This window comes from Vulpes lagopus, chromosome 11 (genome assembly GCF_018345385.1).
Source record: "Vulpes lagopus strain Blue_001 chromosome 11, ASM1834538v1, whole genome shotgun sequence".
In the NCBI taxonomy this organism is placed as follows: Eukaryota; Metazoa; Chordata; class Mammalia; order Carnivora; family Canidae; genus Vulpes; species Vulpes lagopus.
In genome coordinates, this window is record NC_054834.1 from 14,063,639 (window position 1) to 14,066,476 (window position 2,838).

Sequence of the window (2,838 nt, forward strand, 5' to 3'; positions counted from 1 at the left end):
CCCTTACCAATTTGGACCTCTTTTATTTTTATTTTTAATCTGGTTGCTATGGCTAGGAATTTTCAGTACTATGTAGAATGAAAGTGGTAACAGTGGACATCCTTGTATTGTTCCTGATTTTATAGGAAAAACATTCAGTTTTCCATCATTGAGCATGATGTTAGCTATGGGCTTATCATATATGAACTTTATTATGTTCCCTCTAAACTCACCTTGTTGAGAATTTTTAACATGAGTGGATGTTGAGTTTTGTAAAATACTTTCTCTGCATCTATTGAGATGATCATATGGTTTTTATTCTTCGGGTTTTTTTTTTAACATGCTGTGTCACATTGATTTATATGTATATATTGACCATCTTTGCATCCCTGAAATAAATCCCACTTGATCGTGGTAAGTGATCTTTTTAATGTATTATTAAATTTAGTTTCCTAATATTTTATTGGGTATCTTTGCACCTGTGTTTATCAAAGATATTGGTCTGCATTTTTAATTTCCTGTAATATCTTTGTCTAGTTTTTGTATCAGAGTAATACTTTCCTCATAGGATAAGTTTGGAAGCATTCCTTCCTCTTCAATTTTTGGAATAGTTTAAGAAGTTTAATTCTTCCTTAGATGTTTGGTAGAATTCACCTGTGAAGCCATCTGGTCCTGGATATTTGTTCATTGAGGAGTTTTTTTTATTACTGATTTTATTTCATTACTAGAAATTGTTCCATTCATATTTTCTATTTCTTCCTGATTCAGTAACTGGAGATTGTTGTGTTTCTAGGAATTTATCCACATCTTCTAGGCTGTCCAATTTCTTGGCATGTCATTTTTTATAAATCCTTTGTATTTTTGTGGTGTCAGTTGTAACTTCTCCTCATTCATTTCTGATTTTACTTATTTAAATGCTTTTTTTTTTCCTTGATTAGTCTGGCTAAAGATTTATAATTTTTATTTATCTTTATCTTTTCAAAAGGATTAGCTCTTAGTATTATTGATCTTTTCTATTTTTCTTTAGCCTCTGTCATTTATTTCTGCTCTGATCTTTATTATTTCCTTCCTTCTGTTAACTTTGTGCTTTGTTTCTTCGTTTTATATTTCCTTTTAGCTGCAAAGTTAGATTGTTATTTCAGATTTTCTAGTTCCTTGAGGTAATACTGTATCATGCAGTTTCTTCTTTTGCTGCATCCCAATGATTTGGAACTGTTTTGTTTTTATTTTCATTTGTCTCTAGGTATTTTTTAATATGCTCTTTGACTTTTTTTTGATCCCTTATTTCTTTAGTACCATGTTATTTAGCCTCCACATATTTGTGTTTCTTCCAGTTTGTTTTTGTGATTAACATCTAGTGTCATATTTTTGTGGTTAGTAAAGCTGCTTGATATAATTTCAGTCTTCTTAAATTTATTGAGACTTGTTTTGTGGCCTAACATGTGATCTATCCTAGAAAATGTTCCATGTGCACTTGAAAAGAGTATATTCTGCTGTTTTTGGATGGAATATCCTGTATATATCTTTAACGTCCATCTGATCAAACATGTCATTCAAAGCCGCTATTTGTTGATTTTCTCACTAGATGATCTATCTATCAGTGTAAGTGGGGTGTTAAAGTCTTCCACAATTGTTCCATTTCTGTCAGTTTCCCCCTTCATGTCTGTTAATATTTGCTTCCTATACTTAGGTGCTCCTATGTTTGGTACATAGATATGCAAAAATTATATCCTCTTGTATTGATCCCTTTATCATCATGTAATGATCACTTTTGTCTCTTGTTACAATCTTTGTTTTAAGGTTTATTTTCTCTGATATGAATATCACTATCCCTGCAATTTTCGGTTTTCACAAACATGAAATACCTGTTTCCATCCCTTCACTCTCAATCTGTATATATCTTTAAGTCTGAAGTGATCTCTTGTAGACACCATATAGATGAATCTTGCTTTTTTATCTATTCAGTCACCTATGACTTTTGATTAGAGCATTTAGCCTACTTACATTTAAAGTGATTATTGATAAGTATGTACTACTTATTGCCATTTTGTTAATTGTTTTCTGGTTGTATTTGTAGTTCTTCTCTTTTCCTTTCTTCTCTTGGTTCCTTCCCTTGCGATTTCATGATTTTTTTAGTGTTATACTTGAATTCCTTTCTCTTTATTTTTTATTTATCTAGTATAGGTTTTTGGTTTGTGGTGACTACTCAGCTAATATACATCTTTATGTGTGGCAGTCTATATTAAATTGATGGTTGCTTAAGTTTGAATACATTATAAAAACATTATTTTTTTTACTCCCTCTCCAAGTCTTATGTATCTGATGGCCTTTTTACATCTTTTTATTTGTATATCCCTTGAGTTTACTAATTTTGTCTTTTAACCTCTATATGGGCTTTATAAATAATCTACTACCTTTATTATTGTTTGCTTTTACTGGTGATTTTTTTCTCTCATAACTTTCTTACTTCCAGTCATGGCCCTTTATTTACACTTAAAAAATTATCTTTAATATTTCTTATAAGGCTGGGTTAGTGGTAATGAACTTCTTTAACTTTGTCTGGGAAACTCTATCTCTGCTTCCATTCTGAATGATCATTTTTCCAGGGAAAGCATTCTTGGTTGTAGGTTTTTTCCTTTCAGCATTTTGAATATATCAGGCAAAGTTTCTTTGCTGAAATCAGTTCATAGTCTCATTTGGCATGCTGGCTTTTTCAGGGTGGAGACTCAGTTTCCTATTGCCCTTAGTCTCTCTTAGAGTTAAGCCTTGCTAGTTGTTAAAACTCCATGAATTAAGCCCCACTAATTCTTTTTTTGTTTTAATATTTTATTTATTTGTTCATGAGAGACACAGAAAGGC